At 39.3% G+C, this 18,277-nt stretch overlaps 1 pseudogene; it reads right to left on the bottom strand.

Moving 5' to 3' along the window:
* Nucleotides 1-15,310: 15,310 nt before the first annotated feature.
* Rplp0-ps9 (ribosomal protein lateral stalk subunit P0, pseudogene 9) lies at nucleotides 15,311-16,084 on the bottom strand (annotated as a pseudogene).
* Nucleotides 16,085-18,277: the final 2,193 nt, after the last annotated feature.

The raw sequence follows: 18,277 nt of genomic DNA, 5'->3' as shown, positions 1-18,277 counted from the left end.
AATAACTAAAGAAGAAAAACAACTGAGACCAAAGAGAGATGAAATTTCTAGAAGGATTTGATATATCAAAGTATGCTGTATTAAACTATGGAATGGTTAGCAAGATGGTGTTTTAAACATAGGAATTTTTTTTCTGACAGAGAAACTCAGTTTTGATATAGTTATTTGCTATATACCTATATACCTTCAAAACTTTTCACCTGGAGCAATAAAGCAGGAACAGGTCCAATAAGTGATTGTCTAGACACAAAAGTAGTTTATTTTATGTGAAGATTCTTATCTTCCCTTTTTCTCCATAAATGTGTGATGCACATGGCTAATATGAACTGGAGGAATTCGCATTCAGAATTTTTTTTTCAAGTGGCCTGTGAATATGTGTAAGATGGCCAGTGTCTCCAAAAAAGAGTATTTTACCTACTGAATGAAAAAAGAAAACCATCATAAAGAGCCTGTTAGCATTTGACAACCTAGACAGTAACCCTTTCTACTATTCATATAGAGCACACCCTTCTACCTCCTTGCTTCCTTCCCAACTCCATGACCTCTCTCTCTCTCTCTCTCTCTCTCTCTCTCTCTCTCTCTCTCTCTCTCTAGAAAATAAACAAACAGGCAAACAAACAATGACAAAATCCCAGACTTTTAAAAAAGGAAAAGAAAAACGAACACACACACACACACACACACACACACACACACACACACACACACCACAACACACCCCTAAAAGACCAGTGCGAAAATAAATAAATAAATGAATAAATAAAATTTATAAAATGCCCAAACAAAGCAACATGTTCTGCTAGAGGAACATAGCAATGAAATGACTCCTAACAACATTGTGCTATACCCATTGATTAGTGACGTCCTCAGCCATTATAGAGAATCTTCTTCCTACAGTAGATGGGAACTAACACAGACAGCCAATTAGATCATGTGCAGAGAAAGAGAGACTGGAACCTCCAGTTCTAAATGAGGTATCTTCATCACACACCTCCCCTCCAGGCTCGGGGAACTCTGTGGAAGAGGAAGAGGAATGATTGAAAGAGCCAGAGGAGATAAAGGACACCAAGGAAGTAATGTCTTCCAAGCAGCCATATTGAGGCACATATGAACTCATGGAGACTATGACAGCATGCACGGTGACTGTACAAGCTCAAACCTGATGGGGTCCCATCCCTGAAAGAGCAAAGTGGATAAGAGCTCCCTCCAACACTTAACTAAGAAGACATCTCCAATTGGCATTGCCTGCAAAGGAAAATTTAGTTGTCTCCAATGTAGTACAAACCACACTTCTGGATAGGCCCCATACTCAGCAGTAGATGGCCAACACAAAATCAACTCAACAGTATTTTTGTAGATTATTTTTCTCATATGCTAATTATCTTAATGAGGATTGAATGGCCTTTGAGACACCTCAGTGTGTAAAGGAGCTCGTCTCATGTGCCTGGAGACCTCATTTTGATGTCTGGAAATCACATAAAGGTGGAAAGAGATGCTAATAAAGTTATTCTCTGACTTTCACACATGTGTCAGCACATGCACACACTAAATTGCCCTACATACTATCACGAAGACTTCATGATTCTTCATAGATAGCCATGGCACTTGGATTTCTATTTGGAGTGTAAGAACTAAATACTATGGCTTTTACAAAGCACTGGGTCTGGGATGTGTATGGATACCAAGAAAACTGAAAGGAAAACTTCAAAGAAAGAATTTGGTGGAGATAAGGGCTGTACAGAATTGCTACTGATGCTGCTTACAACCAGACTTTCTCCGAAGACTGCTAAAAAAGTCTTTGCTTTGTCATGTGTCCCAGCACCAGCATGGAGTCAGACAGCCTCAAGACAGTGGGAGTTCAGTACAGTATCACTAAGTCAGCTATGAAACATCCGATAAACTCTAAGTGTGCAATCCAGTCTTTTGGTTGTTTGGTGCTTCAACCTTGGAATTAACCAATTTTAGTAGATAAGGCAGTAATCTGAGTGAAATTAGTGACAGCAATAGGTATCATTCATTGATACCTTGAGGCCCAGAAGAAACGTTGATAATCCCTTTGTAGTGATTTTCTGTATTAATTTTCATCTTTTCTTTGCAAAATTAGCAAACATTCGTTTTTGTTTTTTTTTTTTTTACAAACTGAAAAAAAAAAGCTGGCATTCAGAAGAAAGAAAGGAATTCAAGTCCATTTATAAGCTGAATGGTAGAAGCAGACTCTGATCCGAATCTGCTGAATTCAGGCCTGAACATGGAATCATTATTCAATAGTAAAGAAAGAGGAAAGGGATCAAATGGTATGAATCTGTAGACAGAGAGAGAAGTGGCAATATTATTCTAGAATATGTACTGGCCTAGGGGTACTGTGGGAATGTCTTGCTGTGTAGAAAGACGATGTTGTTACTCTTTGGAAGACGGATGTGGAAGAGATAAAAGTAACCAGTAGTAGTGATTCTGTTATTATGTCCTAACTCCAGTAAGCAAAGCAGTGTCTCTGGTGGGGTGAAATACATGTTGACATGCACAGCTCCATACCTCGTGAACAGGTATCACGATTAAAATCTCTATATAAGGTAGTAGTCATTGCAGTCTCTTGTATAATATGTGTAATATAATCACACCCTATTTAAGGTTTGACAGATAATTTGTTTAGAATTAATCTGCCTACCTCTATTATCCTAGGACCCAAAATGGACAACTTGCAAATGACAAACTGTCTGTGTGGGGGTATTTTACCTTTACTGGATATCTCCCACTGAATTAGCTGGAAATAAAACTCCTGCCCTTTCTAAAAAGCATCTCCATTGTCAGTTAACTATGTTCTTCCAGTTGGTTCCAACCTAAGTCTTTCACCAACGCTATTACAGTTACACTAATCTCCTTATTGTCTCTGAATAGTGCAGGCACTTACCCCCTTAGTATCTCCCCATTGACTGCTTCTGTGTGTGGGAGAACTTCCATCCTTCTGCCTATACTCAATGGCTCTGATTAGTTCTTCGACTGTTACCATCTCTGTTATCACTGAAGTCTTACTAATACACATAACACACTTTCACTCTCCAAACCACTTGCTGACTTGTATCTCTTCACACACAACACTGTCTGACATAACTATCTTGTTACATGTATTCCATCTTGCTATTGCAATGTACAATCCACAAGGCATGCATTTTGGTCTTTCATTTCATTGATGTATTCAAATGAAAGAAATTACTTTGCTGACAGTTATCTATTCTAAAGAAAAATTAGGCATCCAATGTTTCCAATTAAACATTTTTTCCCTTTAAACTGAGTTGTGAGAAAACTTCACCAGATATGTGAAGAATCAACTATGCTAAAAATTTCAAAAATAATTTAGACACACTGGGCATTTGGATAACCAAGGAACTCATGTCTGTTTCTCATTCCTGGCAGCAGGCTGGCTTTCAGGCCCATCCCTGATTCAGTTGTGCTCTTCCTTAATCTCAAGTTTGCCACAGGGAATCATTTAGGGGCTACAGTGTTTGTCTTTTAGATAATGAGTAACTGTGCGATTGTCCTTAAGCGATCCTCTTAGTCAAAGAATCAGCCCTGGCCGTTAAGTCGTGAGGTGGGGTGGTAATGGCATCGTTTTGGGAGCTTGAACATACTTAGCACGACTCTAGTTTTTGTTGTTATTAGAAGTGGGTGGACTGAATAAAAAGATTGAGAGTACTTTCTAGAAGAGCATAGCAATTCTGGACTTTTCCTTTCTATTTCTCTTACCTGCCAGTCTCCATTATCCTCACAAAATTGTCTATCAAATTTAAACAACCAGGTCATATATCAGCTCTTCTATAAAGATGTCTCAATATTCCCATTTTAGAAAGATTAACTGCTCACATAACTGTACTCAAATACTTATTAGATATTTATAATACAAAGTTTCCCACAATGAATTATAATCAGTGCCCTCTGCGTCTTCCCTGCTCTACCCAGCCTGAGAATTTTCTCTGTGTCTTCATCTTTGTTTTGTTTTTACTTTTTCACTAGTTTGGAAGCAGTATCTTACTATAGAGCTCCGATCCCACCTCCGCACCTGAATGGTGGGGTAAGAACTGCAGACCATCACACCTGGATTCTTTATCCTTATGGGCAGAGCACATAGGTTGTATTGAAATAAGGAAGGAACAGATACTTTATAATCACGTAAATACCTCAGTAAGAATAAAGGGGAAGTAGGATACATGCTAAAGCTTGGTGTGGCTTTGACTTTCTTTTTTTTTTTTTTTTTATTAACTTGAGTATTTCTTATATACATTTCGAGTGTTATTCCCTTTCCCGGTTTCCGGGCAAACATCCCCCTCCCCCTTCCCCTTCCTTATGGGTATTCCCCTCCCAACCCTCCCCCCATTGCCGCCCTCCCCCAAACAGTCTAGTTCACTGGGGGTTCAGTCTTAGCAGGACCCAGGGCTTCCCCTTCCACTGGTGCTCTTACTAGGATATTATTGCTACCTATGAGGTCAGAGTCCAGGGTCAGGCCATGTATAGTCTTTAGGTAGTGGCTTAGTCCCTGGAAGCTCTGGTTGCTTGGCATTGTTGTACATATGGGGTTTTGAGCCCCTTCAAGCTCTTCCAGTTCTTTCTCTGATTCCTTCAACGGGGGTTCTATTCTCAGTTCAGTGATTTCCTGCTGACATTCGCCTCTGTATTTGCTGTATTCTGGCTGTGTCTCTCAGGAGCGATCTACATCCGGCTCCTGTCGGTCTGCACTTCTTTGCTTCATCCATCTTGTCTAATTGGGTGGCTGTATATGTATGGGCCACATGTGGGGCAGGCTCTGAATGGGTGTTACTTCAGTCTCTGTTTTAGTCTTTGCCTCTCTCTTCCCTGCCAAGGGTATTCTTGTTCCCCATTTAAAGAAGGCGTGAAACATTCACATTTTGATCATCCGTCTCGAGTTTCATTTGTTCTAGGCATCTAGGGTAATTCAAGCATTTGGGCTAATAGCCACTTATCAATGAGTGCATACCATGTATGTCTTTCTGTGATTGGGTTAGCTCACTCAGAATGATATTTTCCAGTTCCAACCATTTGCCTACAAATTTCATAAAGTCGTTGTTTTTGATAGATGAGTAATATTCCATTGTGTAGATGTACCATATTTTCTGTATCCATTCCCCTGTTGAAGGGCATCTGGGTTCTTTCCAGCTTCTGGCTATTATAAATAAGGCTGTGATGAACATAGTGGAGCACGTGTCTTTTTTATATGTTGGGGCATCTTTTGGGTATATGCCCAAGAGAGGTATAGCTGGATCCTCAGGCAGTTCAATGTCCAATTTTCTGAGGAACCTCCAGACTGATTTCCAGAATGGTTATACCAGTCTGCAATCCCACCAACAATGGAGGAGTGTTCCTCTTTCTCCACATCCTTGCCAGCATCTGCTGTCACCTGAGTTTTTGATCTTAGCCATTCTCACTGGTGTGAGGTGAAATCTAAGGGTTGTTTTGATTTGCATTTCCCTTATGACTAAAGATGTTGAACATTTCTTTAGGTGTTTCTCAGCCATTCGGCATTCCTCAGCTGTGAATTCTTTGTTTAGCTCTGAACCCCATTTTTTAATAGGGTTATTTGTTTCCCTGCGGTCTAACTTCTTGAGTTCTTTGTATATTTTGGATATAAGGCCTCTATCTGTTGTAGGATTGGTAAAGATCTTTTCCCAATCTGTTGGTTGCCGTTTTGTCCTAACCACAGTGTCCTTTGCCTTACAGAAGCTTTGCAGTTTTATGAGATCCCATTTGTCGATTCTTGATCTTAGAGCATAAGCCATTGGTGTTTTGTTCAGGAAATTTTTTCCAGTGCCCATGTGTTCCAGATGCTTCCCTAGTTTTTCTTCTATTAGTTTGAGTGTGTCTGGTTTGATGTGGAGGTCCTTGATCCACTTGGACTTAAGCTTTGTACAGGGTGATAAGCATGGATCGATCTGCATTCTTCTACATATTGACTTCCAATTGAACCAGCACCATTTGCTGAAAATGCTATCTTTTTTCCATTGGATGGTTTTGGCTCCTTTGTCAAAAATCAAGTGACCATAGGTGTGTGGGTTCATTTCTGGGTCTTCAATTCTATTCCATTGGTCTATCTGTCTGTCTCTGTACCAATACCATGCAGTTTTTATCACTATTGCTCTGTAATACTGCTTGAGTTCAGGGATAGTGATTCCCCCTGAAGTCCTTTTATTGTTGAGGATAGTTTTAGCTATCCTGGGTTTTTGTTATTCCAGATGAATTTGCAAATTGTTCTGTCTAACTCTTTGAAGAATTGGATTGGTATTTTGATGGGGATTGCATTGAATCTGTAGATTGCTTTTGGTAAAATGGCCATTTTTACTATTTTAATCCTGCCAATCCATGAGCATGGGAGATCTTTCCATCTTCTGAGGTCTTCTTCAATTTCTTTCTTTAGTGTCTTGAAGTTCTTATTGTACAGATCTTTTACTTGCTTGGTTAAAGTCACACCGAGGTACTTTATATTATTTGGGTCTATTATGAAGGGTGTCGTTTCCCTAATTTCTTTCTCGGCTTGTTTCTCTTTTGTGTAGAGGAAGGCTACTGATTTATTTGAGTTAATTTTATACCCAGCCACTTTGCTGAAGTTGTTTATCAGCTTTAGTAGTTCTCTGGTGGAACTTTTGGGATCACTTAAATATACTATCATATCATCTGCAAATAGTGATATTTTGACTTCTTCTTTTCCGATCCGTATCCCCTTGACCTCCTTTAGTTGTCTGATTGCTCTGGTTAGAACTTCAAGAACTATATTGAATAAGTAGGGAGAGAGTGGGCAGCCTTGTCTAGTCCCTCACTTTAGTGGGATTGCTTCAAGTTTCTCTCCATTTAGTTTAATGTTAGCAACTGGTTTGCTGTATATGGCTTTTACTATGTTTAGGTATGGGCCTTGAATTCCTATTCTTTCCAGGACTTTTATCATGAAGGGGTGTTGAATTTTGTCAAATGCTTTCTCAGCATCTAATGAAATGATCATGTGGTTTTGTTCTTTCAGTTTGTTTATATAATGGATCACGTTGATGGTTTTCCATATATTAAACCATCCCTGCATGCCTGGGATGAAGCCTACTCGATCATGGTGGATGATTGTTTTGATGTGCTCTTGGATTCGGTTTTCCAGAATTTTATTGAGTATTTTTGCGTCGATATTCATAAGGGAAATTGGTCTGAAGTTCTCTTTCTTTGTTGGGTCTTTGTGTGGTTTAGGTATAAGAGTAATTGTGGCTTCATACAAGGAATTCGGTAGTGCTCCATCTGTTTCAATTTTGTGGAATAGTTTGGATAATATTGGTATGAGGTCTTCTATGAAGGTCTGATAGAATTCTGCACTAAACCTGTCTGGACCTGGGCTCTTTTTGGTTGGGAGACCTTTAATGACTGCTTCTATTTCCTTAGGAGTTATGGGGTTGTTTAACTGGTTTATCTGTTCCTGATTTAACTTTGGTACCTGGTATCTGTCTAGGAAATTGTCCATTTCCTGCAGATTTTCAAGTTTTGTTGAATATAGGCTTTTATAGTAAGATCTGATGATTTTTTGAATTTCCTCTGAATCTGTAGTTATGTCTCCCTTTTCATTTCTGATTTTGTTAATTTGGACACACTCTCTGGGACCTCTCGTTAGTCTGGCTAAGGGTTTATCTATCTTGTTGATTTTCTCAAAGAAACAACTTTTGGTTCTGTTGATTATTTCTATGGTCCTTTTTGTTTCTACTTGGTTAATTTCAGCTCTGAGTTTGATTATTTCCTGCCTTCTACTCCTCCTGGGTGTATTTGCTTCTTTTTGTTCTAGAGCTTTTAGGTGTGCTGTCAAACTGCTGGCATATGCTCTTTCCTGTTTCTTTCTGCAGGCACTCAGCGCTATGAGTTTTCCTCTTAGCACAGCTTTCATTGTGTCCCATAAGTTTGGGTATGTTGTACCTTCATTTTCATTAAATTCTAAAACGTCTTTAATTTCTTTCTTTATTTCTTCCTTGACCAGGTTATCATTGAGTAGAGCATTGTTCAATTTCCACGTATATGTGGGCATTCTTCCCTTATTGTTATTGAAGACCAGTTTTAGGCCGTGGTGGTCCGATAGCATGCATGGGATTATTTCTATCTCTCTGTACCTGTTGAGGCCCGGTTTTTGACCAACTATATGGTCAATTTTGGAGAAAGTAGCATGAGGAGCTGAGAAGAAGGTATATCCTTTTGCTTTAGAATAGAATGTTCTATAAATATCGGTTAAATCCATTTGGCTCATGACTTCTCTTAGTCTGTATACGTCTCTGTTTAATTTCTGTTTCCATGATCTGTCCATTGATGAGAGTGGGGTGTTGAAATCTCCTACTATTATTGTGTGAGGTGCAATGTGTGTTTTGAACTTTAGTAAGGTTTCTTTTACGTATGTAGGTGCCCTTGTATTTGGGGCATAGATATTTAGGATTGAGAGTTCATCTTGGTGGATTTTTCCTTTGATGAATATGAAGTGTCCTTCCTTATCTTTTTTTGATGACTTTTAGTTGAAAATTGATTTTATCTGATATTAGAATGGCTACTCCAGCTTGCTTCTTCTGACCATTTGCTTGGAAAGTTGTTTTCCAGCCTTTCACTCTCAGTTAGTGTCTGTCCTTGTCTCTGAGGTGTGTTTCCTGTAGGCAGCAGAATGCAGGGTCCTCGTTGCGTATCCAGTTTGTTAATCTATGTCTTTTTATTGGGGAGTTGAGGCCATTGATGTTGAGAGATATTAAGGAATAGTGATTATTGCTTCCTGTTATATTCATATTTGGATGTGAGGTTATGTTTGTGTGCTTTTCTTCTCTTTGTTTTGTTGCCAAGATGATTAGTTTCTTGCTTCTTCTAGGGTATAGCTTGCCTCCTTATGTTGGGCTTTACCATTTATTATCCTTTGTAGTGCTGGATTTGTAGAAAGATATTGTGTAAATTTGGTTTTGTCATGGAATATCTTGGTTTCTCCATCTATGTTAATTGAGAGTTTTGCAGGATACAGTAACCTGGGCTGGCATTTGTGTTCTCTTAGGGTCTGTATGACATCAGTCCAGGATCTTCTGGCCTTCATATTTTCTGGCGAAAAGTCTGGTGTGATTCTGATAGGTCTGCCTTTATATGTTACTTGACCTTTTTCCATTACTGCTTTTAATATTCTTTCTTTATTTTGTGCGTTTGGTGTTTTGACTATTATGTGACGGGAGGTGTTTCTTTTCTGGTCCAATCTATTTGGAGTTCTGTAGGCTTCTTGTATGCCTATGGGTATCTCTTTGTTTAGGTTAGGGAAGTTTTCTTCTATGATTTTGTTGAAGATATTTACTGGTCCTTTGAGCTGGTAGTCTTCACTCTCTTCTATACCTATTATCCTTAGGTTTGATCTTCTCATTGAGTCCTGGATTTCCTGTATGTTTTGGACCAGTAGCTTTTTCCACTTTACATTATCTTTGACAGTTGAGTCAATGATTTCTATGGAATCTTCTGCTCCTGAGATTCTCTCTTCCATCTCCTGTATTCTGTTGGTGAAGCTTGTATCTACAGCTCCTTGTCTCTTCTTTTGGTTTTCTATATCCAGGGTTGTTTCCATGTGTTCTTTCTTGAATGCTTCTATTTCCATTTTTAATTCCTTCAACTGTTTGATTGTGTTTTCCTGGAATTCTTTCAGGGATTTTTGTGACTCCTCTCTATGGGCTTCTACTTGTTTAATTATGATTTCCTGGAATTCTTTCAGGGATTTTTGTGACTCCTCTCTATGGGCTTCTACTTTTTTAATTATGTTTTCCTGGAATTCTTTCAGGCATTTTTGTGATTCCTCTCTGTAGGCTTCTACTTGTTCTCTAAGGGAGTTCTTCACGTCTTTCTTGAAGTTCTCCAGCATCATGATCAAATATGATTTTGAAACTAGATCTTGCTTTTCTGGTGTGTTTGGATATTCCATGTTTGTTTTGGTGGGAGAATTGGGCTTCGATGGTGCCATGTAGTCTTGGTTTCTGTTGCTTGGGTTCCTGCGCTTGTCTCTCGCCATCTGCTATTTCTGACAGTGGCTAGACTGCCCTATAAACCTGTGTGTCAGGAGTGCTGTAGACCTGTTTTCCTGGTTTCTTTCAGCCTGTTATGGCGACAGAGTGTTCTGCTTTCGGGCGTGTAGATTTCCTCTCTACAGGTCTTCAGCTGTTCCTGTGGGCCTGTGTCTTGAGTTCACCAGGCAGGCCTCTTGCAGCAGAAAAGTTGGTCTTTCCTGTGGTCCGGAGGCTCAAGTTGGCTCGGGGTGTGCTGCCCACTAGCTCTCTGTGGCAGCAGCAACCAGGAAGATCTGCGCCGTCGTTTCCGGGAGCTTCAGTGCACCAGGGTTCCAGATGGCGTTTGGTGTTTTCCTCTGGCGTCCGAGATGTGTGTGCAGAGTGCAGTCTCTTCTGGTTTCCCAGGCGTGTCTGCCTCTCTGAGTGTTTAGCTCTCCCTCCCACGGGATTTGGGTGCAGAGGGCTTTGACTTTCTTATCACTCACCAATTATACGTGGCCAAATACAGAACAGTTGGAAATAGGAAAATCACTGTAATGACCCTGATCTAATTTAAAGGCTTCATCTCCAGTAGAACAAAATTTTTTTTCTTTTTTTTTTTTTTTTTGGTTCTTTTTTTCGGAGCTGGGGACCAAACCCAGGGCCTTGCGCTTCCTAGGTAAGCGCTCTACAACTGAGCTAAATCCCCAGCCCCAAAATTTTTAATGAATAATGCTATTTTCCTTGATATTAAAAAGTATAGTAAAAAGCAAAAGCAGACAACTTATACATTTAATACCTCTTCATGAAAAATTATTACCTATCCTTCCTCATTGGATATCTTTATGCGACGTCACTAGGAACTGAAGTACCAAGCAAACTCTTGAAGCTGTCAGTGTCAGAGGTGATGAGCTGGCTAGTTTTATGTCAACTTGGCAAAACCCAGAATTGCTTTGGAAGGGGGCATCTCAACTGAGGAAATGCCTCTGTCTTACTGGCCTATAAACAAGTCTCTGTGTGTTTTTCTGATTGGCATGGGAGGGTTCAGCTTAACTGGAGGCAGTGTCACTTAGGAGCTGGTGGTCCTGGGTGTTATAGGAAGTCAAGCTAAGCAAGCCGTGAGGAGTAAGCCAGAAAGCATCACTTCTCCATGGCCTCTGCATCTGTTCCTGACTCTGAGATCCTAAACCACTTGAGTTACAGTCATAACTTTATTTTGAAAATGGACTGTGATGTGGAAGTTTAAGTGAAAAAAAATTTCCTCCTCATGTTGTTTTTGTCTGTGGTAATAGACACACAGTTTTATCACAGTAGTAGAAACCCTAACTAAGCCAGGTGTAAAGGTTGCTTTACCATACGACGACCACCTGTTCTGACTCTAGAGTGTACTATCAGAAAGACAAAAGTTTGAAACTGACCCAGGATGAACAATTTAAAGACAGCAGAAAAAGATTAAAATTTGGTTTTACAGCCAAATGTATAATGGTTATACAGCATAATTGGTATACCTTGAATGATGGAAGGCTCTTGTGACATTGGAGACCTATAAATCCACAAATAAAGGAAGTGTGGGCTATGGATTTGAGTATGAAAACCTTAACTGTGGCCTTCAAGTGGCGACAGTGTGGGAGCTTTTAAGCTTTTCTGTGAGGAATGACTGTAGAGACACTGACAAATGTGTGCATGCTTGTGTACATATATGTACGCATGCATTCAGAACTTGGCTGTTACAGTGAGATCTATTGGCTTCTAGTAGCCAGTGTCCACTGATAGCATCTGCCTCTACAGAGGGCTCTGCTTAGAAGAATTCATTCAGTCCAAATAACCAGGAATCGGTTAGGAGAAATTAGCTTGCAAGAAACAGTGAAAAAAAAATTCAACAGTTACGTTCATTGTGAATTTATGAAGAATATATGCTGGAATTTTAATTTTTCATCTAAATATATTACTTATACTATCAATTTATAAAGAATTTGTTCATTTTCTTGCCAAAGTTGTACCCATAAATTGATTACATTTTTATATTCTATGGCATGTTCTCAAGCTATTTCTTCAGATTCATTCAGATATATGGTTTCTCCAACTAAGATTTTAATTGTTATTAATGTGTAAAAAGGTGTATTCATATACCGTGTGCTTGCTTTCTCCTTAGAAAGCATCCATTTCTTTTTCTACTTACAGGAGCAGATATTATCCATCTATAGGGTGACTTCCTATCCTCTGTCTCATAATATTGTATGCATTTTGATCTCTCATATGACAGTCTGGCACTTCATAACCATCCCTGTATGCTCCGATTTCCCTTTGTACCTCTTAGTTATTCTAAAAAGTGGTGTTTCTAGACAACATAAATAATATCCTCTAGAAGTCATTTTAGTAATATAGTCAGCAGCTGATGAATTATCCTGAACCTCATGTACTAGATCAAACATCAGGTTGCCTCTCTTGGGTGATACCTGATGCCATAAACTCATAAGTAAATTTCTCTTTGCTGTCACCTCCTTACATTCCAGAAATGATGCCACACACTTCTCTCCTTCCTACTTATTTCTGTGCTTCATATTTAATACCTGCGTTTCCCACTTGTGCCGAGGCACTGCTGTGATGTTACTGGCCTTGTGCTTTCGGCATCCTCTTTTCATTTAGAACCAACTGAATTTCACTGGAATACTTCTACTCACTTCTATCTATATAATTCCCTCTCCTATTTAACTTGCACCTAAAGATCTTTGTCGAATATGAAGTCCTCACCTGCTGCAGTGGAGTCAAGAATCCTGACCAATGCTGACCACTGTAGACTCAGGAAAACATGACAGGTTGTGTGGTCTTTTATGTAGACCTTTATATAACGCCAGGTCAATCGAGTGACTTAAAGAAATGGTTTATTCTGAGATACAGAATGTCTAAATCAATGCCCCCATAGCAGATTTTTAAAGCACATAGGAACTGAAATGATGCAGTGATGTAAATGACTGCTTTCAAAAGCAGCAAAAATCCAGGAGGCCAGATCTATTTTCTTCGTTCCCTAAACCTGGATTGATTGTATATATTGTCTGAAGTCCTGGGGTGCATTCTTGGCCTTTTATTCCACTTCTTTTTATCAAGCCCATGAAAGCTGTGTGAATGTTAATATGTGCTGAATAAATCCTGTGATCACTGTAACACATTGTAGCACCTTATAATGATATGTTCGCCGGCTGCCATATCAGTCCATTATTGTGTTCCCCGCCCTCCCCAAAATCCTTTATTTAATATCCATCCTGAACACTGGTGTTAATATTCCTGACTATTTGAATGCAATTCAGAGTTCATGAAATGCTGTATCAAATGTTTTTCTGAACTTCAAATGTATTACATCTCCCACATTGCATTCATCTACTAATCTTGTAATTCAATGAAGAAAAAAAAGCAATCAGGTTTGTTTGGCGTGATTTGTTCTGTGTAAACCCACGCAGGCTATTGCTCGATGGTGCGTAAATGATAAATAGTGTTCAAATCAAGTTTTCTCATCGAACTTCACATTTGAGTTCAGGAAACATGATTTCGTTCGTGTTTTATAGCTAACTTCTGGGTCCTAAATATAGAGAGCAGTATTCTTTCTTCTATACATTTTTTCTTTTATATCTTTTCTTTCTTTGTTTTGTTCTTACATCATTCCATTGTCTATTTTTTTAATCTCTACATTTTCTTATTAGATTTTAGTGTATTATCCCCTTTAATGTTAATTTCCTTGAAACATAATCTTAGAAAAAAAGGCACTGATTTGTAGAAAGATACAAAGAGTATGAAAATGAATTTTTAAGTCAAGCATCTTCTTAAGAATAAAGGGGATGTCTTCATCATATTAAACAGCTCCTTTCTCTACACTAATCACACAAAAAGTACTGTGATTTAAGTCTTAATCATGCTTAGGGGTTTCTTCACTTTCACTTGAACAATTTAAGTACTTATTATAGGTTTCAGTCTATCGGAGTTAAAAATAAATATGCTAGAGTCCTAATTACAGTATCACACAGGGTAACCTTATTTGGAGGTTGGTTCTTTACACAGGGGAGCTAAATTTAGGTTATGGGAATGGACCCAGATTTCTATATAACTAGTATTGTTCTAACATGGGGAATTTGACAGAGATAGAAATACATAGGAGAACATGTAAATGTATGCAGGGAGACAATGACCTTCCGAGGTCAAGGAAAGAACCTAGAAGTTTGAAGTACTCAGTGGGCACCAATCCTACCAACACCTTCATCTGGAACATCTGGTCTCTAGACCTGTGAAGAATGCATTTCTATTGCTTAAGCCACCGTTTGTGCTTTGTTGATGCAGCCCTGGAAAACGAATACACTAACTGTATGTGCATAGTTTTGCTCTTGACAGTATTCATCTTTCTCTAGATTCTTATACACTGAGATAAATGACTGTGCTTCTTGCTAAGCATGGCCTTTACAAATAAGTGTCATACTAGCCTGCTTTAATATAGCATCGGAATCAAAACACTTAAAGAAAATGGAAAGACATAAAAGATATTCCATACTGACCAGTTTTCCTGGTCTGAAGATAAGACTCTAGTATTGTTTTCTAGTGACTTGAGAAAGAAGAACCATTCAACATGTAGTTCCTAAAATACCACTTACCTTCGAGAGTTGTGGCAAAGGCTTACTGCACTATAAAACAAATTTCCTTTTTAGCAGGCAAGGCGTGCTGGCACAAATCGAGGGGTTTTCTTTTGGGGTTCCAGATCTTGATCTAAGTGATTAAGGAGTACAGAGATAGTTGATACTGACATCAGCAGTAGGAGCCTCAGTAGACTTTATTATTTCCTGAAGTCAGAGTTTTTAAAGCTAAATTATTATTACTTCTGAAAGTTGTGTCGTCTCCTTGCTGTTGTTCTAGTCAGCTCTCTTTTTTTCCTACCTGAAAGAATTTAAAAAAAATCTGCCCTCATTTTTATGGAGGATATATCCAGAGTACATATACCTTAACTTGTATTCAGTTTAGTATGGGTTGAATTCTCCTCCTCCTCCTCCTCCTCCTCCTCCTCCTCCTCCTCCTCCTTCTCCCCCTCTTCCTCCCCCTCTTCCTCCTCCTATTCCTCCTCTGCTTCCTCTTTCTCCTCGTCCATATTTCTCCTCCATCTTTCTCTTCTTTCTCCTTCCTTATGCTCAATCTCCTACAAGAGAAGTAAACTTTATTTTCAGGTTTCTCAAATTTAGTTGACTGTGCTGCTTTCTTTGAAGCAATTAGTTAAGAAGATCAAACCCCATAACCTTATCAGGCTCATTTGACTCTTCTTTGGCTTTGGTCTAGGCTGAGGCTACAATGGAGGTAGCCACAGGGGCAGTAACCATGAATGCAGATGGATCAACCAACAAGACCTTAACCTTTCCATCAAGTGGGAACCTATACTTAGTCTCCATAGGCAGAGGCAAGACATGCTTGTATCCACTGGGGATAGAGTGTAACATTAAGGCAAAAAGGGGCAAACCAGTCCTCAAACACTGGTAACACTGCAGACACCTTCTAGGAAGCCAAACTGCAGTCTACTTTGTGATGTCAAGCACTTCCCAGTAACAAATGCTACCATTGTCAGACTCCTGCTAGATGATCAGCCCAAACAAGAGGGAGATGTTCACAATGTTCAGCAGTGTGGCTTCACCGACTTCCATGTTGTCTCCAGATTTTATCAGCTGGACTTCACTCAGAACTTCAGTGGTGCCCCTGGAGATTTTACTAGTGATGACTAAAGTCTGGAAGAAAGAAGTGTTCTCAGGCTCCACACCAGTGTTCTGACATAGTAACCTCACTCAGTGCCGTGGTACCAGCACAGGTTCAGCTGGTATCTTACTAGCCAATATGGCATCATGGGGAGGTTCTCCTTGGTGAACACAAAGCCCCTGTCCACCTGTATATGAGGTAACACTTTCTCCAGAGCTCAATTTTTTACCAATGCTCAGCATGGTCTTACCCATCATGTTTATCTGGCCCAGCAGTGCCGCAGACTTCCAAATGTTGGATAATCTGAAGGAATTAGTTGGACTTCCAGGCTGCTTTGTCTTCTCACCATAATGGTGGTGCATCAGGGATTTTCACACAGGATTTAAAGATAATGTCATTCTTATGAGGACAAGAGCTGATAAACTGTCTTCATCAAGGCAATCGGAATTAAGATAGCCCAGAAATGAATGATTAAGTGCCCTGGCCTATCTTCATCCTTAAATGATTATACCTCTAATTCCTACCTTTTACTATTCCTTTTCTGAGAGTATAATATCTTGGACTATAAGAAAATCAAATCCCTGGTAATTGCTATTGACTACTGAATAAAGAAAAGAGAAACAAGTTACTTTTATCAGAGTTAGAAAATTCTCTTTTAGGGTTGGGGATTTAGCTCAGTGGTAGTGCGCTTGCCTAGCAAGCTCAAGGCCCTGGGTTCGGTCCCCAGCTCTGAAAAAAAAAAAAAAGAAAAAGAAAAAAAAAAGAAAATTCTCTTTTCAGGTTTGCTTGTCCTTGAACAGTAGTAGAGTAAAATATTTCCCTCAAGGCAGCCTCAAATGGAATATTTTTGATAGGCATTCTGACTCTGGCTACAGGTTAAGAGTTGATTTTTCCAAATGTTGAGAGTAAAACTGGATACAATTAATGCTAGACAGGGTCAATAGCGTAAGTTGAGATGGCCTCAGGCAGAAGAACTGTATCCCACACAAGGTAGGGGCACAGGCAGACACCAACTTGAGTTTCCTGCTATCAGTCAGGTCAGTGGACAGAGAGATCAAAGTCTGAAATCAGTCACTGTTTGTAGGATCTTGTGACTCATCTCTATGGCTCTTTGTGGGCCTCAGTGTAAGTGAGGCTCAGGGTAAGAGACCAGTTGTTAGGTGATGTACCAAAAATAGCCACCCTCTCTCCGAAAGGGAGCCTGGGCTTTGACAAGCTCTACACCAGTTGGTTACTGTTGCTTAGCGCCAGTAACATGGAATGACACAACAACCCTGTCACTGCACAGTGAGGAACTCAGTGTGTGCACATGCTCAGAGTGGGCATTTGGCAACTACTTTTAATCAATGTAGTCAAGAAGCTAATGAGTAAGTTTTCACTGCGCTGCTTCTTAAATCTTCATATACATTATACACTATGTGCACTTATAGTTAGTGATTACCTAACTGCTTCATGTCATCACAATGGGTGTTATTAAACTTAACAAATGTTTTTGAATAAAATTATTCTGCTCTTTTATTACTAGATACCACTAAATTACTTCTATTGTAAAGTCTCACCTACGGTTAGCACTACAGGATGTGTTCCGATTTATACTGATCTCCGTGTTAGATTTATATTGTTTAGTTTTATTTAGTTTGAGGAAAAGGATAACTTTCCATAAATCTATCTTATATGGGAGGCACTTCATCTGGACCAAATATTTATGCATATGATTTTTATGTAAGTATTCAATGTTAATTCTTAGAAGATTCATATGTGGGGAAATTGAAGGGTTGAATACGTGAATTTCACAGCACAGAACAAATTGAAACAAATACTCTAAAGTCCATGCAAGTATGATTGAAGCAATAGCCTTTCTGGGCACAATCCCAAAGAACTGAAGTAGTGAACTACAGAGGAAGTTCTGGAAAGGAACCTTTCTATAATTTGATTGTTTTTCATGGTTTTATTGATAGTGAATTTCAGAGGTAGACATGCAAATTCATTTGAACAGCAATGTTTTGATCATTTGTACTGTTTACTTCCTTAGCTACAAATAAAGATATACAGGAGACCCACTCACAACTAGATGTTGTTCCGGGTGAGATGCTTTGCGGGACTCTTTGTCATATCACCTCCCTTCAGGGCTCAGGGATCCAGACAGAAGGGTAGAGTCAGGAGTCACACAAAAGACTGTAAGGGCCAAGGGTGATAGGTGACTTCAGGAAAGCAACCTTATCCAGACATAGCAGGGTGGATGCACAAATGGACTCACAGAGACTGTGGCAGCATGCACAAGATGAGGAAGACTCCCAAGGACAAAAATTTTAGCATGATGAAGGGGAAGTGGGCACAGAGTCCCACCCCAGCCAGAAGATATTTGCAATCGATAGCTGTAGAAAGGTGGAACATTGGTTTTATTCAATGAAGTGTCACTGGGTATATTAACCATGCTCCAGGGCAAGCTCCATACTCTATAGTATGGCCAACACAAACGACGTTATGCCATTTTAGTGGCCTTTTGTTTTTGTTTTTAAAAGAGAAAGAATATGAAGTTAGGTGAGAGGATCGAG

The sequence above is a fragment of the Rattus norvegicus genome, chromosome 6 (genome assembly GCF_036323735.1).
Source record: "Rattus norvegicus strain BN/NHsdMcwi chromosome 6, GRCr8, whole genome shotgun sequence".
Classification (NCBI taxonomy): domain Eukaryota; kingdom Metazoa; phylum Chordata; class Mammalia; order Rodentia; family Muridae; genus Rattus; species Rattus norvegicus.
This window is presented reverse-complemented; position numbering and strand designations above follow the sequence as displayed.